The 25,749-nt window shown below is 42.3% G+C and overlaps 1 protein-coding gene across 4 annotated transcripts in view; it reads left to right on the top strand.

Moving 5' to 3' along the window:
* Window positions 1-25,749, top strand: part of LOC122935669 (beta-galactoside alpha-2,6-sialyltransferase 1-like) — a 418,780-nt gene that overhangs the window by 95,483 nt on the left and 297,548 nt on the right. The window contains exon 1 of one of the 4 annotated variants that reach the window (XM_044291491.1): window positions 19,926-19,965. The exons of the other annotated variants lie outside the window; for them this stretch is intronic. The gene's annotated coding sequence lies outside the window, so the exon portion shown is untranslated. Of the gene's footprint in view, window positions 1-19,925; window positions 19,966-25,749 lie in introns of those variants that run through there. 4 annotated transcript variants of the gene reach the window in all.

The raw sequence follows: 25,749 nt of genomic DNA, 5'->3' as shown, positions 1-25,749 counted from the left end.
TCTTTGATTTTTTATCATGTTTGCTAAAATTTTACCAACCTTTTCTCCCTCTGAGGCTAACCGGATCCCTTGAAAGAGCAGTTCTTTCCTACTTCTATCTAGCTGATGTATTTTTAATTTTTCCTGTTCTTCCTCCCATACTTGCCTATTAAATTCGGTGGGATACATTATACATGCAATTCTCGCTTCTTCTAATTTTTTTTCCAGTGCGTTACCTCTTTCTTTGGTACTTTTCTTCCAGTAGTTCACCCTTTTAAACAGCAGTCCTCTTAAATATGCCTTGGCAGTATCCCAAACAATTAATCTATTAGCGGAATTATTATTCTCCTGGAAGAAGGTTTTTAACATCTCCGTTATACTCTCTTTATCTGAAATCAACGAGAGCCAGTGCGAGTTGAACTTGAACAGTGGCAAAATATTCTTTCTGTTCAAATCCAATTCCAGTACCACTACACCAGTGTTTCCCAACCAGTGTGCCTCCAGTTGTTGCAAAACTACAACTCCCAGCATGCCTGCACAGCCAAAGGCTGTCCGGGCATGCTGGGAGTTGTAGTTTTGCCACAGCTGGAGGCACACTGGTTGGGAAACACTGCACTACACTATGATCTGATAAAGCCATAGGAAGATACTTTATCTTAACCCTATTTTGGGACATTAGATTTTTATTTCCCAGGGCCATATCTATCCTTGACCAGGTTTGATGCAATTTAGAGTAGCAGGAATACATGGTTTCTTCTGGGTTCTGAAACCGCCAAACATCAATCCAGTTGAATTCCTGGGCTAATTTAAACAAATCTACCTTTTGTGTTCTTCCCCCTCTGGTAGATGTTCTATCCCTGAGTGGATCCATTACCGCATTGTAATCCCCTATCGCAATCATTATACACTCTTGTCTATACAACATAAATCTATGCAATTCATACAAGACATCTGGCTTATATGGTGGTGGAATATATACATTTGCGATTACCATTTTAACCCCTTCTATATTACATTGTAAGAAGAGGTATCTGCCACAGTCGTCGGCCTCACATGTAACACACTCAAACTTGATCTTATTGTGTATCAAAATTGAGACCCCTCTAAAATAGGTAGTATATACCGAATGGTACCCTTCCACTATCCATCTCCTCTCTAACCACCTTAAAGATTCCTTGTCTAGGTGTGCATCTTGGAGGCAGATGACAGCCGGCAAGAACCTCCTCATCCACTCAAGGACAGCATGTCTCTTTACCCTCTCTCGTAAACCTCTCACGTTCAATGAAAGAATCCTAACCATCTATCAAAGAGGGAAGAACAAAAAAAAAAAAAACCTGCGTCCCTTCTCCCTCTTCCCGTAAATACCCCAGCCACCCTAAGTAGCCCCCCCTTCTACTGACCTGCAGTCGGGGCGACTCCATAACTTAGCATATTGGCTCCCTATCCCCTCCGCGACCCCCCACTTCAAAAGCCGATCCCGTCTGCCCACTCGCTAACCTCTACCGGCGTCTGAAAAAAAAACGGTCCTTCCTTTATATTCCACCCTTAATTTTGCCGGAAAAAGTAGACTATATTTTAAACCTGCTTCCCTTAATCTCTTTTTAACCGTTATAAACTCTTTTCTCCGGGCATTAGTGTCAGCTGAATAATCTGGAAAAAGTCTTATCTTTTCACCGTTTATCTGGTATTTTTCGGAGGTTCTAGCATCAGATGGTATTATATCACCATCCTTAGCAAGTAAACATTTTACCAATATCTGTCTAGGATAGTTGCCTAGACAAATATTGGTAAAATGCCTTTTTGTGGGGACCCTGTGTGCTCTTTCAATGGGGAACAATGGGGAAAGAATACCCTCCTTGCAATTCTCCTTTATCCATCCCTCCAAAAATTCCATACAGTTATCCCCCTTTGCCCGTTCTGGGATCGCCACGCATCTTATACTAGCTCTTCTTGATCTGTCTTCTTGGTTTATTAATTTTTGTTCCATCTTACTATTCGTCTGTTTTAAAAGTACGACCTCCTTCTCTAAATTCTGAACGGAGAGCTCCAGAGCGGGAATCTTTTTTTCTATCTCATGCAATCGTTGCCTTAATTTCTCCATCTCATCCCATATTACACTGACATCAGTTTGCACTGCACCGATCTCTGTCACTATATTAGCCATTACATTTTACATCCTCGAAACTGTGCAAAATATGTCCTTCACCATTCCTGCATCTTTCTCTGTGGATAACGCCAGGGGTCCCGGCACTCCCACCCCACCCATAGACCCGTTCTCATGCATCGAACCCTGAGGCTCTACATCTAGAACCTGGCAAATTTAGAACCAAAAATTTATTCAATCCCTGTTGTTTAGACCCGCTCTCTAACCCTGTTACTGATCTCCTGCCACTGCCGCCAGTAGGGCCGCGCTGTTTCTCCTTTTTCTTGGGTGGCATTTTAAGCTCCCTCTTCTCACCTTCCTTCCCCTTTCTTGCCCTCCCTCCCTCTCCTTCCGTATTACCAAAATATAACTGTCATGAAAAACATTAAATCTATAGAAATATGATACCACTGAATATGATACCACTGATACCACTGAATTTTGCAATATACTGAACTATTACAAAAATCAATCAATTTGACATAACCTACTCAATCAACTTAGTCAAAAAAAAAGGAAAAAAAAGAAAAAAAAAAATGTTACAAGGGGAGAGGGGGAAAAAAAAAAAAGAAGGGGAGAACGAGTCCAGCAACAAAGTTGTAGACGTTTTCCTATTATCCAGAGAAGTCGGACATGGTTAGTCAAAGGATAGTGTCCACCTTTCCACAAAAAAAAGGAAATGGAGACGTCACGGATATTCGTCGAAACAAATGTCCACTTACACTATTAAATACAAGGGTAAAGCTGGGTAAATGTAAGAATGAATTAGTCCCTGTTTAATTTGGGAGAGTTTGGAGGTATTAATAAATGTTAGGAAGATTAGAGGTCAGTCCTATAAAAGAACTTCTTCAGAGGGTTAGTCAAAGTCAAGCTAGGAAAACACTCAACCCCTAAATTTTGCACCTCAACCTCCATCCTCTGTTCTCCCCACTCCAATTTCCAGCCCCTCTATATTCACTCCTACCACCCCCTTTCTCTCCACACTGTCCTTCTTTCTTTCTTTCTTTCTTCACCCCTTTTTCTCTGGCACTGTTTATTACACAGTGGGGGGCAACCATACAGATTCAAAAGGGCAAAAACGATGGCTCACTCCATAGGGAGAGGGGGCAGACAATCCAGCAGACTTTAAACAAAACACTGCGATCTCCGTCTTTCACCCCCGATTCACATGGGACATTCACAGTCCCAGCCGCTCTAGCTCCATTAGCTCACCACCTCCACTGATACGGATCCTCTCCGCTCCTCCGATTCTCACCACCAACTGCTTCAGTGACTCAGTGACTCACCACCCGGACGGCGGTGTCTCCGTCAAGCAGCTCCCAGCGGCGGCAGGCAGAGGTCAGGACCCAGGCATCGGCATCTCAGGCGACGTTCCACAGGAGGCTCAGCAGGCTCAGCGAGCGGGCAATCTGGGCAGCCAGCGTGCAGGGGGGCGGGGGGCGGAGTCTAGCGTCACACGTCAGACGCTCCCATGCTTCTGTGCCTATCAAGACAGGTGCACTCTGCGGTCTTACTAATCCTCACACTGGTGTAAATTTGAGAGATTAGCCAACATATCCTGCTTGGAGGACATGTCTGAGCCTGAGCACCGCGCTAAGGTTTCTCAAGTAGCTCGGGACCTGATTTTACAAACCACTTTCCAATGCACTGACAACCTGGGGAACAATGGTCTGAGGGAGTGCAGCATGACATAACATCTCATCAGGGCCACTGTCACTCCCATTATGTGCACTGGCTCCTCTGGGGCTCATTATACTAATGAGATGGGCATGTCTAAGGATCCGGCAGTTGGGACGCGGCTGGGCACAAATGCGGCACAAAGAATGCCCCTTGGGCAGAAAGGACAGGTGATTATAAAGATTATTTTTAATGTTTTACAATGCGCACAGGGATAATACTTATATGAATTGGAAACTTATTATAAGACCTAGGGGGCATATAAAGAGCTAATTATGCTCAGAAGGCCTGTCAGTGTCCCTTTAATCACCTAAAAGGGTTGTGAAGCAGTATCTAAACATGGCTTTGCCACACTGATCCATAGGTTGTGTCTGGTATTACTACTCAGCTTTACGGGACTGTATGGTCGGCGTGCTCTGGTTGACTTAAATGGATCAGCGATCCTCAAAACATAGAACATGTCCTAACTTTTGCAGTGTGGAGGCATGGTCCTGACAGCCCATGGAAGGGCTTCTGACGGTTTCGCTGGGCTTCCGATCCGTGCCTCTGCTTCGCAAAAGATAGGACATGTCTTATCTTTTGTCATATTTTGCAGATTGCAGACCCATTCAAGTCAATAGGTCTGCATCCGCAGCATGCAGTCCACACGGCCGATGCTATGTATTGCGTGACGGCCATACATTTGTATAAATGAGCCCTTATTGAAATGAATGAGACTGAACTGTGAATAGGCATCCTGTGAATAGACGTGATGCTGTTTTTGGAAGACATCAGCCATCTCTTTCTAATCCTGTACAACCCCTTTAAATCCCTTCTCATTTGGGGTTTAGAGGCCCAGTACGTGGCCATACTGCATGAATCAAAGCCTTCCATGTCTGAATGTACATGCAGAGATAGTTGTCAGTCATTGAGCAGGACCGCCCACCGGACTCCTGAATCTAGAATGAAGAGAGATTACAATAATTTATGAGCTCTTTTCCCACAAAATGATCAAGCTGTTCTGTTCCGCTAGGTCTACCATATGCTGCCCACAGTCAGATCAGCTTATTCAATGTGACATATTTCCTTTAAGAAAATATAAATGTTAAATTGCTTAATGAAATTGGACATGCGCTGTCTTTCATCACCCGATTAGCTATAGTGAGAGTAATGGGGTCACTGTCAGAAATTCTCTATAACATGCATGATTATATTGTGCATATATTCATATAGGTAAACCTTATTTCTCTAAAAAGAATATTCACTGTGAAGTTATCATTTATTCCACTGTTAATAATTTCTAGGTCTTAGGACATATTCTGAAGGCCATCTGTACCTGTGCTGGCACAACTGTAATAGTACTGGTAACTTGTGCAATTTATTTCATCCAATTTGGGATGCAATGACCTGATAACAGATGGTCAATAATGTGAGCTGATATCTATCTATGTTCTCAGAAACTCTGGAAAATATTTTTTTTATACAAGTCCAAATATATACCAGAATCTGTCAAATGAACTGTTACCCAGTTTTAGGACTGCAAGATGTTGCCAATAGAATAGGCTATCATGTGCAATTATGTAATGCTCCACGTTGATTATAAAGTATTGTAACCGCCCAGAAACACACAGTTTCTCCTATTATCATAAAGGAATATTAATAAAGATAGTATTCACAATGTGGTTTGAGACCGGCACTCCCACGTGTGAGTAATGGCAATTATATCTGAAATATTCACAATATTTATTATATAACACAAGATAAAAACTGATCGTAAAATATACTAAAAACTTATATTATAGCTGCAGCAGATATCCTTAGCAAATGAATAATGAAAATATAAGAATTGTATAATAAAAATGAAAATAAAAAGAGTCCAATGATAATATCAAAAATGGTAAAAATCCCTACATTTTTTTACCTCTATTTAGGGATTTTTACCATTTTTTGATATTATCATTGGACTCTTTTTATTTTCATTTTTATTATATTCTATTATTTATTCTAGTATATTTTATGATCAGTTTTTATCTTGTGTTATATAATAAATATTGTGAATATTTCGGATATAATTGCCATTACTCACACGTGGGAGTGCCAGTCTCAAACCACATTGTGAATACTTCCTTTGTTTGATAGAGTGAATCAGCTGAGACTAGAGCACCTATTCCAGATTTGAAGAGGAGTGAGCTATTTGCCATTAATATATTTTTCTATATTAATAAAGATATTTGGGAGGGGTCTTTCAGATCTCCATAGATACCGCATTGTGTCTATGTCTATGCGTCGGCCGACTTAATTTCTTTGTACCTGAAAATTGAACTACTCCAACTACTAGAATAAACAAGTAAACAAAAAAAGTTCTACTTCCTTAAATGTAAGAATTAGGCTCAAGGACATTACTAGAGATTAGCAAATTTCATATTTTGAAATTCGTTCACGCTTCGTTTGGTGGTAAAAGGTAAATTGCGTTATGGATTCCGTTACCACGGAACATAACGCAATTCTATGGCGGAATGCATAACGGAATGCCTTTAGAGGCATTCCGTCATAATGTCTATGGGCTGCAAAATGGATCCTCTCCTGCATAACGGAAACGTGACGGATCCGTTATACAGGCCATAGACTTCTATTACGACATGTAGATGATGATCGCACGTGGGAGCTGGGTAAAGAGGGGGCATTGTCATCATCAGGGGGTCAGGGTGGCAGCGTGGCTTGTGAGACAGCAGGGTGGATGCATTGGAAGATCTGCAGCCATACGTGGAAGAGGTACCCAATCTGCTATATGGGAGACTGCCCGTGAGGAAGACAGTGGCAATGCACAAGTTCATAAAAGCAGTGGCAAGCAGGCATCACACAGTGGTGGAGGGAAAATGCCATACTTGGCAGTGTGGGAATTTTTTATACAATCACTGGGGGACTTGCAGGTTGTGTGGGTAGAAGGTGAGGTGCAGCCCAGGTGCTAATGTTGGCACGATGGCCCTGCAAGGTAAGGCAAGGCACAGACTGCATTCACTGTCCACATATGGTGAACTGAGTGCAAGTGTCACATTACTGTAGTTTATGCTAGCAGATCACATGCTAAATGATAAATCGCACCCACAATGGTAAATTAGAGATTATGTGATCAGGTTCAGCATTTTCTGCCAATCGTCATGGCAAGTCTGCAATTCCATGCATTAACTGATTTGTATGACTTTGTGGTGTTCATACACTTTTGAAGATAAATAAGAATTTGAGTGATCTTAAAAAGATATTTTATGGTGGAATACAACCCAGCAATAAAGCACAGCAATTATCTGACCTCAGATCACACCTCGATCTGTTATGTGCTATGTATAGCTGCAAAGTAGTAGATAGTATTTGCAAAATTCTTGATACTCAAGTTACGTACACATATCACTTGCTGGGGAGGTGGTGTAGATATGAAAATAAAATCAGTGCGTCACATTTAATAAAATAAGATATTTAGGACATTTTATGCTATAAAGTGGAAATTAATATTGAGAGCTGTAGTTTCTTACTGCAATCAGCCAGTTGCTGGGGAAATAAGTAAAGTAAAGTAAATGTCTACTTTTGAACACTAAACTTTCACATGAGCAAGTTTTCTGTCCGCTTGCAGTGCGTGTTGCGAACTATAGCATAGCATCTGCACTGAATCCTGACCCATTCATTTCAGGGGTCTGTGCACATTTTTCATGCATCATCTTTGCATTCACCAAAGATCGCAGTGTGTTCTATATTGTGTGTTTTTCATGTCGCTCTGGCTCCATACAAGTGATCAGGGCCTGCAGGAAAAACAGATGCAATGCATTTTTCACTGATGGTTGCTGGGAGATGTAGATTGTTATGCTTCAGTTTTTCTTTACGTGTGTGAATAACGCCTACAATCTGGATTCAATCTCGATGGAAAAAACAAAAACGCTGAATAGCAGAAAAAGTTTTTTCCAGAACAGATCCTGACACAATCCATATCACTTGTGTGAAAGACACCTAATGGGGATATTTATTATCGCTCTAACAGTTTTTCTCGCATAAAAAAGTCCAAAACTTGTTGTAAGTCCTAGATTGTGACAAAATTTGTGACTTTTAACCTCTTAAGGACCACCTACTGAATGAACTGTAACTAACAGCGCTGGTTCTTAGAGCAGCCTTTTGGAGATAGCTCCAGTCCCAACTGTTAACCCTTTTATTGCCGCAGTCTGAGACGACAGCATGATCAATGGGGATTCTCCCTCTGATTGGATCCTAGTGATCTAATCGAGGTAAGATTTCTGCAGTCAGCCCTGGGACCCAGAAAGAAAACCAGGACTGTACATTCACTAACTCTGCCGTTAGAGCACATTAGTGCTACCCTTACTGAAACCTGTGCCTTAGTAACAGAGGATAATGTGCTAGAAAGACAGGAGTATGGTATTACATTATAAAGTAGAGATAAGCAAAGTTATGAAAAATTTGATTCTGCGGCTTTGCCGAATTACACAAAGAAATTTCATTCCTGATGAATTGACGGGGAGCGGTGATTGCGCCGCCCCCATCATTAAACCCCTTAGATGCCACGTTCATTACTGATCTCGGCATCTAAGGCTACAATTGAGGCTTTTCAGGAGTTAATCAGGGTAACAATAAATAAATACTCACTATTTTCTAAATTTGAATTTCTCTGTTTTTAAGTGATACCTCATAAAATACTTATTAATTAACATTCACCATATATACTTTTATAGCCATGCACTCTTCACTTGGAACCATTCATGAGCAATAACCACATGTATATTAGGTCATGTCAAACATATACATATTTATTGATACATCTACAAAGACATATAAGCTAAAATATCAAACCAAAAAAATGAAGATGTAAAAAATATATAAATAAAAAATTAAAGTTGGACCGCGTTAATATTGCGTTGCATCTATGGTATAATTGATGAAATCACAATGTCTGTCAACCATATAACTAATATGGGAAAAAAAGGGGTATTGTTTAATACCACTAGTTCACTATGATTTTACACATATGAATTATACACATATGAAAAATAAGAGATATAACTGGATGATCTCAATGTAGTATTGATTAGTGTTGCGCGAGCATGCTTGGCTGCTCGGCACATCCGAGTGCTCGGCCGAATACTGCGGGTGCTCAAATACAATTTGATACAATGAAAGTCAATGGGAGACCTGAGCATCAAACCAGGCACCCCCTGCTCTGAAGAAGAGAGGGTGTCTGGTTCACAAAAAAAAGTTAGAAATTGATGGAAACCCCATCAAAATGGTTTGGAAACAGCATTAAGGATGGCTGGATGTGTCTCGGACTCCTATTATTTATGACATACAATTAACAACCACACAAAGGCTATATGCCAAAAGCCAGGTATATGCAAGCCATCAATCTATCCATGAGACATAACATCATCCGAAGATTCAGAGAATCTGGAACAATCTCTGTGCGTAAGGGTCAAGGCCGTAAAACCATACTGGATGCCCGTGATCTCCGGGCCCTTAAACGACACTGCACCACAAACAGGAATGCTACTGTAAAGGAAATCGCAGAATGGGCTCAGGAATACTTCCAGAAACCATTGTCAGTGAACACAATCCACCGTGCCATCCGCCGTTGCCAGCTGAAACTCTACAGTGCAAAGATGAAGCCATTTCTAAGCAAGATCCACAAGCTCAGGTGTTTTCACTGGGCCAGGGATCATTTAAAATGGAGTGTGGCAAAATGGAAGACTGTTCTGTGGTCAGACGAGTCACGATTCGAAGTTCTTTTTGGAAATCTGGGACGCCATGTCATCCGGACCAAAGAGGACAAGGACAACCCAAGTTGTTATCAACGCTCAGTTCAGAAGCCTGCATCTCTGATGGTATGGGGTTGCATGAGTGCGTGTGGCATGGGCAGCTTGCATGTCTGGAAAGGCACCATCAATGCAGAAAAATATATTCAGGTTCTAGAACAACATATGCTCCCATCCAGACGTCATCTCTTTCAGGGAAGACCCTGCATTTTGCATCAAGATAATGCCAGACCACATTCTGCATCAATCACAACATCATGGCTGCGTAGGAGAAGGATCCGGGTACTGAAATGGCCAGTCTGCAGTCCAGATCTTTCACCTATAGAGAACATTTGGCGCATCATAAAGAGGAAGGTGCAACAAAGAAGGCCCAAGACGATTGAACAGTTAGAGGCCTGTATTAGACAAGAATGGGAGAGCATTCCTATTTCTAAACTTTAGAAACTGGTCTCCTCAGTCCCCAGACGTCTGTTGAGTGTTGTAAGAAGAAGAGGAGATGCCACACAGTGGTGAAAATGGCCTTGTCCCAACTTTTTTGGGATTTGTTGACACCATGAAATTCTGATTCAACATATTTTTCCCTTAAAATGGTACATTTTCTCAGTTTAAACTTTTGTTCCGTGATTTATGTTCTATTCTGAATAAAATATTAGAAGTCGGCACCTCCACATCATTGCATTCAGTATTTATTCACGATTTGTATAGTGTCCCAACTTTTTTGGAACTCGGTTTGTAGATGGCGCTGTTCATATAGCCTTTGCGTGGTTGTCAATTGTATGTTGTAGATAATAGGAGTCCAAGACGCATCCAGCCATCCTCTTAATGCTGTTTCCAAACCATTTTGATGATCTCTTCTTCAGAGCAGGGGGTGCCTGGGGTTCTCCCATTGACTTCCATTGTGCTCGGTAGAGCACACAAGCACTTTGGTGCTCGATCAACACCATAGTCGATTAATATACTATATGTATGACAGACAAAGAAGAATGGATACAATGAATGTAAGTAGCAAATATTATAGCCAATACCATAAGTTCAGATATGACATAAATGTTTTTCCAGTAAATAGGAGGTAGTACACTCTGACCGCATACGAAAAGGAAGATGAAGATAAAATATCTCAATGCATTGAGTTAGTATTTGTTAGTGTATTCAGTCAAAAATGCTCCTGTATTAATCTTTCCTTGATAATAAGAACTTAATGCTGATCCATATATTGTACTCAGTGTTGGTGGTACAATGTAACCCGACCCTACGTCCCACGTGGTAGCAGTAAGGCAGCAGGTATTTGGTAAAGTAACAGATATTTAATAATGACCCGTATGATGTGCTCACTGTTGGTGGTATAGGGTAAATCCACCTGCGTCCGACGTGGCACTAGTGAGGTAACAGTGAGGCTTATCTTTCCTCCACACCTCCATGTATGGCAGACGCCACTACCCGCCGTATCAGCGTCTCATGTGGTATCGCTGTTCTCGGAGGTGCACGTGGTGCTGTCACGGCGGACAGGACATCAGATACACAGAAAAATAAACAAACAAGTATCTAGGCAAGAAGCTGGGATTCAGGGTCACCTCCTGACACTTCCCTACCAGCTCTCCCTATACTGCTATGCCCACATTCAGACTCTTAAGGTGGGAATAATGTGTCCTCGTGCCTGGGCTGCAAATACCCTAAAATCCCTAAGATGGTGAAGGAGAATAGAGCCAGCCTGCTCTCTCAGAACCTGGAGGGGAAAGGCGTCTCTCTAACAGCCTAGACAGCAAACAACAAGAAAACAATAACCAACTTATCTTTTCTGAGCAGGAAAAGCCAATCCTTCCTTCCTTACTTCCACAGAGCCAGACAGAAGCTATAACCCGCACGGAACACTGGGAGTGGGTGTAATTTAAACCAACAACCCCACCCATTGCACCTGAAGGGAGGCAGATCTAGCTTGACTCCAAAACAAAACAAAAGACTAGACACGTGCTGCTAATCTGGCAGACCTCCGCACGTAGCCCGAGCAGGGCATGACCGGTGCAATGCAAATACACTCGGCCGGTCAGCTGTAGTTGAGTGGTATTTGTAATGTCCTTGGAGCGCACCAACTTTTCCTCAATGGAAACAGTATTCTGGCAATAGATGAGTATTCTATGGGTCCTGGATCTTTGTTATTCCATCTGTAATACCAAACGCATTTTGGAGTTTGTCTAACTCCTTCTTCAGTGGCCATGTTTCATCATATATCCAACCCACTTATATGCCCATATTCAGTCTTTCCCAAGATCCAAAATGGATTCTTAATTACCATCAACTCAACTTGTTTTGATATTTTGGGAGCATATATTATTACTATTTCATTCATATATCTGAAAGTTTAAGTCCCCTTTCTTATTTGTTCGCAATGAAATCTCCCGTGACCTTAAAAACACATGCAATTTTGATGCGTTTTTTGTCTGAATATGTTTTTTGTTGTGTACAGTTGCTCCTGACTTCAAATAAGAACCTTATGTACCATATTCGTTTTCAATATATTGTAAAATATTATAAAATATTATAAAAATTAAATATCAATAATATATATTTTTTAAATATATAGAAAATATATAAAAACAAATATGTATAAATAAATAGACATAATCTTATACAGTGATGTAATCATGTGACAAATCAATGTCTTATTATTCATTATAGTTCTCTTGTAGTTATTTCTAACAAATAGGCTTCTTCTTTTCTAGAGGCCTGTGCATTGATGTGATGGAGATGGGGGCCTCCCACTGAGGAGAGATCGGGGTGCTGGTAAACAGCCTGACTCCGATCTCCCATCAGTGAAGGACACCCATCTCTAATCTACAGGAAGCCAAAGAGGTCCAACTCAGCATTGAGTTTCCCAGGTATGATTGTATTAAAATCAAAGATTCTCCTTGATTCTAAACGTGACATCCTTGTCACATGATTCCCTCCTTTCCAATGTGTTTCTACCAGCGAAGGTCAAACCTGCTGGGTCTTTGTTGTGAAACCGTTTAAAGTGTTTGGATAAGGAATGTTTCTCATATCCGTTTCTCATATTCCCTATGTGTTCAGATATTCTCTTTTTGAGTGACCTTTTTCGTCCTCCCTATGTATTGTTTTTTACAGGTACATTTAATTATGTATATAACATTAGTTTATTACATGTGAAGAATTCTTTTTTTGGGAATGTGGTATTCCTACAATTATTACATTTTTCACATCTAAAAAATCCCTTTATATTGAGCCAATTATGCATAGACTGATCTCCCCTTTTTTATTTTAATAGATGGTGCTATTTTTGGTCCGAAATTTGGGGCCTTTGTATAAATTATTTGAGGAATAGTATTTATCAAGAGGCTAATGTCCTTATCTTTCAGAATATGATGCCAATGACGTTTTATAATCTGTTCTATTTTCTTATATTGTGCATTAAAAGGTAAAACAAATTAAAAGGTAAAATAATCTGTATAACATCATCCTTCTGATCTTCTCCTTCATCAATATTATCTATATACTGTAGATAAAAAGAAGGACACATAGGGTTCCACGATCACTCAAAAACGCAACCATCGATTTCAACGAAACTTGGTATACACATCTCTTGCTACCCGGAAATAAATCTTGTGGGAGTCACAACTCTCTAGCCAATACAAGCCTGCAAGTCTTTCTCTTCATATCCCAACTGCCATACACATGGTCACATGTCCCTTATCAGCCAATAGAAGCTGGCAGGCCCTTAGACTCCACATACACCCAGTTTCACTCCAGGTTTCCATAACAACCCAGCCATTTTTCTTCACTGCTGTAGGTCAGCTTTCGGCTAGGACTACATGACGACACGTGTCGCGCAACATAGGGTACAACTATAATGTTCAGAATTGAGGTGGCTCACCTGTCTGCTATCATGTACTAGGTGCTCTATGTCTATCTTACTCACCCTGTCAGAAAAAATATGGATAGCTGATATATAGACAGGCACTCTACATCTAGTAGCACACGGAGAGAGGATTAGTACATAAGGCCGAAAAAATACATTTGTCCATCCAGTTCGGCCTGTTATCCTGCAAGTTGATCCAGAGGAAGGCAAAAAAAAAACCTGTGAGGTAGAAGCCAATTTTCCTCACTTTAGGGGAATAAAAAATTCCTTCCCGACTCCAATCAGGCAATCAGAATAACTCCCTGGATCAACGACCCCTCTCTAGTAGCTATAGCCTGTAATATTATTACACTCCAGAAATACATCCAGGCCCCTCTTGAATTCCTTTATTGTACTCACCATCACCACCTCCTCAGGCAGAGAGTCCCATAGTCTCACTGCTCTTACCGTAAAGAATCCTCTTCTATGTTTGTGTACAAACCTTCTTTCATCCAGACGCAGAGGATGTCCCCTCGTTACAGTCACAGTCCTGGGGATAAACAGATGATGGGGTAGATCTCTGTCCTGACCCCTGATATATTTATACATAGTAATTAGATCTCCCCTCAGTCGTCTTTTTTTCTAAAGTGAATAACCCTAGTTTTGATAATCTTTCAGGGTACTGTAGTTGCCCCATTCCAGTTATTACTTTAGTTGTCCTCCTCTGGACCCTCTCCAGCTCTGCTATGTCTGCCTTGTTCACTGGAGCCCAGAACTGTACACAGTACTCCATGTGTGGTCTGACTAATGATTTGTAAAGTGGTAGGACTATGTTCTCATCATGGGCATCTATGCCCCTTTTGATGCAACCCATTATCTTATTGGCCTTGGCAGCAGCTGCCTGACATTGGTTTTTGCAGTTTAGTTTACTGTTTATTAAAATTCCTAGATCCTTTTCCATGTCACTGTTACCGAGTGTTTTACCCTTTTAGTATGTACGGGTGACTTGCATTATTCCTTCCCATGTGCATAACTTTACATTTGTCAGTGTTAAACCTCATCTGCCACTTATCTGCCCAAGCCTGCAATCTATCCAGATCGCTCTGTAGTAGTATACTGTCCTCTTCAGTGTTAATTACTTTACACAGTTTACTGTCATCTGCGAAAATTTATATTTTACTATGCAAGCCTTCTACAAGATCATTAATAAATATATTGAAGAGAATAGGGCCCAATACTGACCCCTGAGGTACTCCACTAGTGACAGTGACCCAATCTGAGTATGTACTGTTAATAACCACCCTCTGTTTTCTATCATTGAGCCAGTTACTTACCCACATACAGACGTTTTCTCCCAGTCCGAGCATTCTCATTTTATATACTAACCTTTTATGTGGTACAGTGTCAAATTCATTGGAGAAGTCCAGATATACAACATCCATTGATTTGCCGCTGTCAAGTCTAGAACTTACCTCCTCATAGAAACTGATTAAATTAGTTTGACATGACCGATCCCCCACGAAGCCATGTTGATATGGCGTGTTTTGCTTATTTCCGTTAAGATGCTCTAACATAGCATCTCTCAGAAAACCTTCAAACAGTTTACCCACAACAGATGTTAAACTTACCGGCCTATAGTTTCCAGGCTCTGTTTTTGGACCCTTTTTGAATATTGGCACCACATTTGCCATGCGTCAATCCTGTGGGACATTTCCTGTCAGTATAGAATCTGCAAATATCAGAAATGAGGGTCTGGCTATGACATTACTTAATTCCCTTAGGATACGGGGGTGTATGCCATCCGGTCCTGGCGATTTGTCTATTTTAATTTTTTTAAGTCGCTGATGTACTTCTTCCTGGGTCAGACAGGACACTTTTAATTGGGAATTTATTTCAACATTCAGCAAGTCATCTGACAGTTTAATTTCCTCAGTGAATACATTGGAGAAAAAAATATTTAACAGCTTTGCTTTCTCCTCGTCGCTCTCTGCGACTCCCCCCTCATTACTCTTTAAAGGGTCTACACCTTCAGATTTATACTTTTTAACATTTATATAATTGAAGAACATTTTAGGGTTAGTTTTACTCTCTTTGGCAATTAATCTCTCGGTCTCTAGTTTGGCCGCTTTTATTTGTTTTTTACATGTTCTATTTTTTTCCTTATAGTTTTTCAGTGCTTCTGTGCTACCCTCCTGTTTTAGTGTTTTATTCGGGAAAAGTCTATTTTAATACATAAGATAAAATAACACAAATAAGGCAAATAAAATGACCCCTTAAAAACACATGAATATACCTAAAAATTGCAAAATTCCCCAAGCAGGGTAAAGGAACCTGCAAATAGAAAAATGGAAAAGAGGGGTCGCAATCACACTCTAAACCTATGTAGGTAAATAGTTAAAATAGTCAATCAATGGCCATACATATAGGTGTATTGGATATATGGTAGGTAGAAAAGATTGCGGCACTCACCACTGTCATGCAAAAAACTCCAATGCTTTTTAATTCATATAACATGAAGGTTGGCAAGCTGGGGAGCAGGTATGCCCTTCACTGCTGGTCGGCGGTGACGGCCGTTTCGCGATGTGACTAGCTCTTCCTTGGACCGCTGTGACGTCTCTGCTCACAGCCGTGCTACAAATAGGCGTCAGCCCGACCATCGCTATGGTGACGGCAAGACGCTCCACAGGTGAACAGAGATACAATTAAAACCAAACAGAAACAAAGAGACCACATGTGCGCACACATATACTGCGCAACAATGTATATAAGCAAAAAAGAAAGCTCAAGATAGGGATATATGAGAGAATAGGACATAAACAGAACGTAAATTACTACATATACAAGCATACAGGATGTATTCAAAGAAACACGGCCATGTAATTTTTGTCATTAAGGCCATGCGGACCCGTGGCATTAGTTCTAATGATCCAACGCGCCTCCCGCTGCAGTAAGAGACAGACGGTGGAGGTCACCACCCCTAGGGATGGGCCCCACAGCCTCAATACCTGCAAAGGAGAGGCACGTTGGAACACTGCCATGGACCGCACGGACATGTTCAACTAGGCGGGGAGACCCCCGTCCCATTCTAATAGAGCCTAGGTGCTCTCGCACCCACTCAAAAAGGGGTCTTATAGTTTTTCCAATATAGAACACACGACATGTACAAATAATGACATAAACCACAAAAGACGTTCAGCAAGTAATGAAATCTTTAACTTTATATGTGACCTCACCAAGATGCAACATCTTGCTCCGTGAATTATGTGGACAAAAGGAACAAGTGCCACATTTGAAGTTCCCAAGTGGCTTCTTACTCTGTAGCCAATCCATTTGTTTAGGTCGTCTCACCACGCTATGAACTAATTTGTCTCTGAGGGTGTGACATTTCCTAAACGTAATAGAAACATAGAAACATAGAAACATAGAATGTGTCGGCAGATAAGAACCATTTGGCCCATCTAGTCTGCCCAATATACTAAATACTATGGATAGCCCCTGGCCCTATCTTATATGAAGAATGGCCTTATGCCTATCCCATGCATGCTTAAACTCCTTCACTGTATTTGCAGCTACTACTTCTGCAGGAAGGCTATTCCATGCATCCACTACTCTCTCAGTAAAGTAATACTTCCTGATGTTACTTTTAAACCTTTGCCCCGCTAATTTAAAACTATGTCCTCTTGTAGCAGTTTTTCTTCTTTTAAATATTCTCTCCTCTTTTACCTTGTTGATTCCCTTTATGTATTTAAAAGTTTCTATCATATCCCCTCTGTCTCGTCTTTCTTCCAAGCTATACATGTTAAGGTCCTTTAATCTTTCCTGGTAAGTTTTATCCTGCAATCCATGTACCAGTTTAGTAGCTCTTCTCTGAACTCTCTCCAAAGTATCGATATCCTTCTGGAGATCTGGTCTCCAGTACTGCGCACAATACTCCAAATGAGGTCTCACTAGTGCTCTGTAGGGCGGCATGAACACCTCCCTCTTTCTACTGGTAATGCCTCCCCCTATACACCCAAGCATTCTGCTAGCATTTCCTGCTGCTCTATGACATTGTCTGCCTACCTTTAAGTCTTCTGAAATAATGACCCCTAAATCCCTTTCCTCAGATACTGAGGTTAGGACTGTATCACTGATTTTATATTCTGCTCTTGGGTTTTTACGCCCCAGGTGCATTATTTTGCACTTATCCACATTAAATTTTAGTTGCCAGATTTTTGACCATTCCTCTAGTTTTCCTAAATCCTTTTCCATTTGGTGTATCCCTCCAGGAACATCAACCCTGTTACAAATCTTTGTGTCATCAGCAAAAAGACACACCTTACCATCGAGGCCTTCTGCAATTTCGCTGATAAAGATATTAAACAATATGGGTCCCAGAACAGATCCCTGAGGTACCCAATGAGGTACCAAATGAGATCCCTGAGCTAATTAATGTTTTTTTTAGATACCAAGTCCCCCAGACTAGAGTCACCCTTAAGGAGGTCCCAATTACCTAACACTGCTTGTCTCACTATATCAGCAGCAGGACTAAACTTGAAAGCAAGCGTGAATCTGTCACTGTCACGTTCTTTCATCCTGTCATTTAGGAGGTTGTGGGGTGTATAATGACTAGAACGATGTAAGGCTTCAAGGACGTCCCTATGTGGTTAGCCCCTCTCTAAGAATCTCTCTTTTAGTTGATGGGCCTGCCTAAAATAGCCATCATCAGTGCTGTTGATTCTCGCGGAGGCGGATGAACTGCCCGAAAGGGACCGCATCCTTTACCGCAGAGGGATGGAAGCTGGTCTGGTGGAGCAAAGCCTGCGAAAGCCTGTGGTGCAAAGAGCACCATTTTCAGTGGTGACCCTTACATCCAGAAAATCCAAGGAATCAGCGCCGAAATTCAATGTGAACCAATGTATGTAAGCAAAAAAGAAAGCTCAAGGTAGGGATATATGAGAGAATAGGACATAAACAGAACGTAAATTACTAAATATACAAGCATACAGGATGTATTCAAAGAAACACGGCCATGTAATTTTTGTCATTAAGGCCATGCGGACCCGTGGCATTAGTTCTAATGATCCAACGCGCCTCCTGCTGCAGTAAGAGACGGTGGAGGTCACCACCCCTAGGGATGGGCCCCACAGCCTCAATACCTGCAAAGGAGAGGCACGTTGGAACACTGCCATGGACCGCACGGACATGTTCAACTAGGCGGGGAGACCCCCGTCCCGTTCTAATAGAGCCTAGGTGCTCTCGCACCCACTAAAAAAGGGGTCTTATAGTTTTTCCAATATAGAACACACAACATGTACAAATAATGACATAAACCACAAAAGACGTTCGGCAAGTAATGAAATCTTTAACTTTATATGTGACCTCACCAAGATGAAACATCTTGCTCCGTGAATTATGTTGACAAAAGGAACAAGTGCCACATTTGAAGTTCCCAAGTGGCTTCTTACTCTGTAGCCAATGTCTATTTTAATCTTTTTAAGTCGCTGATGTACTTCTTCCTGGGTCAGACAGGACACTTTTTGACACATCATCATCAAGCGAATTCATGATGATAAATCCCATGATGGGAACGTAGCTTGAGGAAATGCACTCGCAATTGCATCATAAGGTTGTAACTCCTGAAGCTAACGTGTACAGGCATGATCATACAGGTCCCCCTGTTTCATTGACACATCATTATCATGAGAATTCATGATGATAAATCACATGATGGAAACGTAGCTTGAGGAAATGCACTCGCAAATGCGTCATGGGGGTGTAACTCCTGAAGCTGACATATGCAGGTATAATCATCCAGGTCTCCCGGTTTCATTGACACATCATTATCATGCGAATTCATAATAATAAATCGCATGGTAGGAATGTAGTTTGAGGAAATGCACTCGCAATTGCATCATAGGAGTGTGACTCCAAAAGCTAACGTATATAGGCATGATCATCCAGGTCTTCCTGTTTCATTGACACATCATTATCATGCGAATTTATAATAATAAATAGCATGGTGGGGGACGTAGCTTGAGGAAATGCACTTGCACATGCGATAATCCCTGGTCATCAGGACCACATTCCCTCCCTTGTCGGTGGGCTTTATGACTACGTCATCTAACCCACTAGGCCATTTAAGGGCCAGCCATTCCTCACGAGTAATATTGGGAGGTGCCACTTTTTTGTGGAAGAGGTCTATGGCAGAAACGGTCGGCATGGGAGGGAGAAAAGTGGACCTGATGCCACCCAAAAACCCGATTTGATCTACAAGGGCCGTATCTGATGTACTCTCAATCTCAGCAAGAAAATTCACGTATTCTATTTCTTCCTGATTAAAGCGCTGTTTAAGGTGGAAATCAGCACATGTCATGTGTGCCGGGACCTCCCCCGGCAGGGGTGGGGGACCTGTTTGACTACTCTCTGTAAACAATTTCTTAAGAAATAATTTACGTATTGCCTTATCCAAATCTACCAAACTGATTTGTTCCACTAAACTGTATCCCAGCCCTCGACGGAGGAGTGAGAGACAGCTCGGAAGCAACTCATACGAGGTGAGATTGACCACAACATGAGGAAAATCGCACTGGGAAGATACAGAAGCAGTAGTCTCTACTGCTTCCATGAGACCTGTCTCCTCCTTCTCATGGATTTGTAAATCTGATTGCTTTTTTCTTTTGTGGCTCCCTCTCCCCCTTCGGGTTATTTTCCTAAAGGGGGGCCACGATTAGGGCGAACATTCGCCCCACTTTCTGATTGACTGGAGTCCGTTGTCCAGAAATCACCTTGGGTTCGGCGTGGGGTACGTCTAGAGTGGCCCCCCTTTTTGTTCCAATCAAACACTTTATCACTTTCATAGTCATTTTTGTCTCTCAAGAACTTGTCCCTTTTGCGTTCTTTAATCTCCATTTGGGTCACAGTTAATTTTTTGCTTAATCTTTTTTCAAAATTAATGTATTGTGTTTCAGTTAATCTCATCCTGAGTTCAGCTTGTGCTTATTCCAAGTCCTGCTCAACTGCAGCATACGCTTTTTCGTCCCGGGACAGGACAATGGTTAACACTTGCATTGAAAAATCTAAGTGCATAGTTTTCCAGGTTTCTGCATTGGGTGTATTGGATATAAACAGTACAGTAAGGTGCATGCAAAGAATTATACAAAGGGTATTTTAAACGTCCAGTCTCTATTTAGTCTCTATCATATATATATATATATATATATATATATATATATATATACAGTACAGACCAAAAGTTTGGACACACCTTCTCATTCAAAGAGTTTTCTTTATTTTCATGACTATGAAAATTGTAGATTCACACTGAAGGCATTAAAACTATGAATTAACACATGTGGAATTATATACATAACAAAAAAGTGTGAAACAACTGAAAATATGTCATATTCTAGGTTCTTCAAAGTAGCCACCTTTTGCTTTGATTACTGCATTGCACACTCTTGGCATTCTCCTGATGAGCTTCAAGAGGTAGTCACCTGAAATGGTCTTCCAACAGTCTTGAAGGAGTTCCCAGAGATGCTTAGTACTTGTTGGCCCTTTTACCTTCACTCTGCTCGATTGGGTTCTGGTCCGGTGACTGTGGAGGCCAGGTCATCTGGGGCAGCACCCCATCACTCTCCTTCATGGTCAAATAGCCCTTACTCAGCCTGGAGGTGTGTTTGGGTCATTGTCCTGTTGAAAAATAAAAGATGGTCCAACTAAATGCCAACCGGATGGAATAACATGCCGCTGCAAGATGCTGTGGTAGCCATGCTGGTTCAGTATGCCTTCAATTTTGAATAAATCCCCAACAGTGTCACCAGCAAAGCACCCCCACACCATCACACCTCCTCCTCCATGCTTCACGGTGGGAACCAGGCATGTAGAGTCTATCCGTTCACCTTTTCTGCATCGCACAAAGACACGGTGGTTGGAAGCAAAGATCTCAAATTTGGACTCATCAGACCAAAGCACAGATTTCCACTGGTCTAATGTCCATTCCTTGTGTTCTTTAGCCCAAACAAGTCTCTTCTGCTTGTTGCCTGTCTTTAGCAGTGGTTTCCTAGCAGATATTCTACCATGAAGGCCTGATTCACACAGGCTCCTCTTAACAGTTGTTCTAGAGATGTGTCTGCTGCTAGAACTCTGTGTGGCATTGACCTGGTCTCTAATCTGAGCTGCTGTTAACTGCTGCTGCGATTTTTGAGGCTGGTGACTCGGATGAACTTATCCTCCGCAGCAGAGGTGACTCTTGGTCTTCCTTTCCTGGGGCGGTCCGCATGTGAGCCAGTTTCTTTGTAGCGCTTGATGGTTTTTGTGACTGCACTTGGGGACACTTTCAAAGTTTTCCCAATTTTTCAGACTGACTGACCTTCATTTCTTAATGTAATGATGGCCACTCGTTTTTCTTTACTTAGCTGCTTTTTTCTTGCCATAATACGAATTCTAACAGTCTATTCAGCAGGACTATCAGCTGTGTATCCACCTGACTTCTCCACAACGCAACTGATGGTCCCAACCCCATTTATAAGGCAAGAAATCCCACCTATTAAACCTGACACAGCACACCTGTGAAGTGAAAACCATTTCAGGTGACTACCTCTTAAAGCTCATCAAGAGAATGCCAAGAGTGTGCAAAGCAGTAATCAAAGCAAAAGGTGGCTACTTTGAAGAACCTAGAATATGACATATTTTCAGTTGTTTCACACTTTTTTGTTATGTATATAATTCCACATGTGTTAATTCATAGTTTTGATGCCTTCAGTGTGAATCTACAATTTTCATAGTCATGAAAATAAAGAAAACTCTTTGAATGAGAAGGTGTGTCCAAACTTTTGGTCTGTACTATATATATATATATATATATATATATATATATGAGTCTCTGTCTGTCTGTCTGTACGTTCTTTATGCGCGACCCAACGACTGGACATATCTGCACCAAATTTGGCACACAGGTACACCAGGTGTCCGGGAAGGTTTTAGATCGGGTCTCAGCTCTCTAGGACGTACTGCTCCTGAGATATTCCCAAAAAATGACCTGCATTAGCCAATAGAAGCCAGCAAGCCTTTCACTTAAATCCAAACTGCCATTTACACTGTCACATGTCCCTTAAGAGCCAACAGAAGGTCGTAGGTCCTACTCCACATTGCCATAACAACTGATCACAGGTTTTTAGCAGTTCACATGTCCTTAAATATTCAGTCATATGACAGCACAACTACACTGCTATATACATGGGGGGCAGGGGCCACTATTAAATGGACGGGGGCTGTGGAGTTCACTGTTAAAGGGGTGGGCACTGTAGAGGTCACTGTTAAAGGGGCGGCCACTATGAAGGTCACTTTTAAAGGGGTGGTCAATGTTAAAGGGGCGGGCACTGTGGAGGTCACTGTTAAAAGGGCGGGCATAGTGGAGGTCACTGTTAAAGGGGCAGACACTGCGGAGGTCACTGTTAAAGAGGCAGACACTGTGGAGGTCACTGTTAAAGGGGCAGGCACTGTGGAGGTCACTGGTAAAGGGGCGGGCACTGTGGAGGTAACTGTTAAAGGAGCGGGCACTGTGCAGGTTACTGTTAAAGATGCGGTCACTGTTAAAGGGGCGGGCACTGTGGAGGTAAATGTTAAAGGGGCGGGCACTGTGGTGGTCACTGTTAAAGGGGCGGGCACTGTGGCAGTCACTGTTAAAGGGGCAGGCACTGTGCAGGTCACTGTTCAAGATGTGGTCACTATTAAAGGGGTGGGCACTGTGGAGGTCACTGTTAAAGGGGCAGGCACTGTGCAGGTCACTGTTAAAGGGGCGGGCACTGTGGCAGTCACTGTTAAAGGGGCAGGCACTGTGCAGGTCACTGTTAAAGGAGTGGCCACTGTGGAGGCCACTGTTAAAGGGGTGGTCAATGTGGAGATCACTGTTAAAGGGGTGGGCACTGTGGAGGTCAATGTTAAAGGGCCGGGCACTGTGGAGGTCACTGTTAAATGGGCGGTCACTGTGCAGGTCACTGTTTAAGATGCGGTCAGTGTTAAAGGGGCGGTCAATGTTAAAGGGGCGGGCATTGTGGAGGTCACTGTTAAAGGGGATAATACTGTGGAGGTCACTATTAAATGGGCGGGCACTGTTAAAGGGGCGGGCACTATTAAAGGTGCGGGCAATGTGGAGGTCACTGTTAAAGGGGTCGACACTGTAAAGCTCACTGTTAAAGGGGCAGACACTGTGGAGGTCACTGTTAAAGGGGCGTGCACTGTGGAGGTCACTGCTAAAGGGGCGGACACTGTGGAGGTCACTGCTAAAGGGGTGGGCACTGTGGAGGTCACTGTTAAAGGGGCAGGCAATGTGCAGGTCACTGTTAAAGATGCGGTCACTGTTAAAAGGGAAGGCACTGTGGAGGTCACTGTTAAAGGGCCAGGAACTGTGGATGTCACTGCTAAAGGGGCGGGCACTGTGGAGGTCACTGGTAAAGGGGCAGGCACTGTGGAGATCACTATTAAAGTGGCAAGCACTGTGGAGGTCACTGTTAAAGGAGAGCCAACTGTGGAGGTCAATGTTAAAAATGGGGCCACTGTGGAGGTCACTGTTAAAGGGGCGTGCACTGTGGAGATTCCTGTTAAAGGGGTGGGCACTGTGGAGGTCAATGTAAATGGGGCGGGCACTGCGGAGGTCACTGTTAAAGGGGCAGGCACTGTGTAGGTCACTGTTAAAGATGCGATCACTGTTAAAAGGGCGGGCACTGTGGAGGTAACTGTTAAAGGGGCGGGCACTGTGGAGGTCAATGTTAAAGGGGGGCCACTGTGGAGGTCCTTGTTAAAGGGGCGGCCACTGTGGAGGTCACTGTTAAAGGGGTGGGCACTGTGGAGATCACTGTTAAAGGGGCAGGCACTGTGGAGGTCAATGTTAAAAGGGAAGGTACTGTTGATGTCACTGTTATAGAGGATACTGTCGATATCTTTTAACGACACACAGAAACATGAAATTAAATAGATGAAATATACTAGTGCGAAGCCGGGTCCTTCTTCTAGTATATTATATATTGTTACTTTTCTATAAATAGAGACTGGACATTTAAAATACCCATCGTATAAAGGATTCTTTGCATGCACCTTACTGTACGGTTTATATCCAATACAGCCATATGTGAAACTCACTGATAAAGGGGCGGGCTGCTGTGAAGGTCAAAGTTAAAGGGGTTGTCCGAGTTCCGAAAAAAAATAAATGTAGCTCTGTAAATCTAATGGGCAGCAATATATAACTGAGCAGCAAGTTTTAGGTAAACACTAGTGTTTTTGTTTTCCGGTATTGAGTTCCGTCACAAGCTCAATACCAGAAAAAAAACTGATCAGATTTAGCCTTATGCATTCTGAATGGAGAGCTTTTTGTTCAGGATGCATCAGTTCAGTCCCTTCCGTTTTTTTGGACGGAGAAAATACCGCAGCATGCTACAGTTTTTTCTCCGGCCAAAATACTGAACACTTGTCGGAATGCCGGATCTGGCATTAATTTACATTGAAGTGTAAATCCGGCATTAAGTATTCTGGCAAAACGGATCCGGCTTTCCGGTCTGCGCATGCGCAGATCTTTAAAAATGCAAAAAATATATATATACCAGATCCCTTTTTCCGGATGACCCCGGAGAGACGGATCTGGTATTTCAATGCATTTGTCAGACGGATCCGCATCCGGATCCGTCTGACAAATGCCATCAGTTTGTGTTCGGATTGCCGGATCCGGCGGGCAGTTCCGGTGACGCAACTGCCTGCCGGAATCCTCTGCCGCAAGTGTGAAAGTACCCTAAAATTATATTTTCTCATTTCCCTGGTTCTCTTCTGGCCCTTTGTTTACCTGAAATAACAACAATCCCTGCTCTGCAAAGGGAGTGACTATAAGTGCTGCCCTGAGTGACATGTCTGCCTGATGGGAGACTCAGCAGCATGTTGTATGTGTAGGACTACAAGTCCCAACTGTACAATGACACTGTTGATACACACAGGATCTTCTACCTACTAGAGTTGAGCGGACACCTGGATGTTCGGGTTCGACAGGTTCGGCAGAACTTTACAAAAAAGTTTGAGTTCGGGAACCGAACTTGACCCCGAACCTGAACCCCATTGGAGTCAATGGGGACCCGAACAATGGAGCACTAAAATGACTCTAGAAAAGTAATGGAAAGGGCTAGAGGGCTGCAAATGGCAGCAAAATGTGGTTAAGAGCATGGCAAGTGCTCTGCAATTAAAATAAAAAATTATCTTCATCTAGGAGGAGGAGGTCCATATGGAGTAGGAGGTTGAGGAGGCGGTGGATGTGGGGGTGTAGGTGGAAGCGGCGGTGGAGGAGGATCAGGTAGCCAACA

Source organism: Bufo gargarizans, chromosome 4, assembly GCF_014858855.1.
Source record: "Bufo gargarizans isolate SCDJY-AF-19 chromosome 4, ASM1485885v1, whole genome shotgun sequence".
Classification (NCBI taxonomy): domain Eukaryota; kingdom Metazoa; phylum Chordata; class Amphibia; order Anura; family Bufonidae; genus Bufo; species Bufo gargarizans.
The sequence above is the reverse complement of the archived record's forward strand: the minus strand, read 5'-3'. Positions and strand labels throughout refer to the sequence as shown.